Genomic DNA, 583 nt, shown 5'->3' with positions numbered 1-583 from the left:
CCCCCCCCCCCCAAAGGAATCTTCATGAAAATGCAAGTACAAGAGGATAACGAAAAACCATAAAACACAGACGGAATTAAACTTCAAATGAACACATAGATTTGCAATTTGCAACACCTAACAAGCATCTCGAAACGTAAAAGTAAGAAAATTATGAACAAAACTGAAAACCTTGAAAATTATATGAAACAATTGAGCAGCGAAGGAATTTTAGGAAGGAAGGAAGTAAATATGAATAATACCATCGTATCTCTCGGCTTGCTCTGCAATTCTAGCAAAGTAAACAGCAATCTCGCTCCTTCTCCGTATCCATGGTGTCTGCAAAAACCCTCTTTTGTGCCCGTCGCCGTCGAGATGGAGAAGAAAGATTGTCGTCGTTGAGAAGGGAACTCCCGTCGCCGTGGAGAAGGTGCGATGGAGTGTGCAGGGTCTTTGGCAGGTGCAGGGGCGTCGATGCAGGTGCGATGAGTGTGCAGGGGCGCCGATTGAGGGTGCGATGTGGGGAAGAAAGGGGGATTGAGGGTGCGATGTGGGGAAGAAAGGGGGAAGAAAGGGGGAAGGGTATTCAAGTAAAAATGTCTCT

The sequence above is a fragment of the Cynara cardunculus genome (genome assembly GCF_001531365.2).
Source record: "Cynara cardunculus var. scolymus isolate 2C chromosome LG 12, CcrdV1, whole genome shotgun sequence".
Lineage (NCBI taxonomy): Eukaryota > Viridiplantae > Streptophyta > Magnoliopsida > Asterales > Asteraceae > Cynara > Cynara cardunculus.
This window is presented reverse-complemented; position numbering follows the sequence as displayed.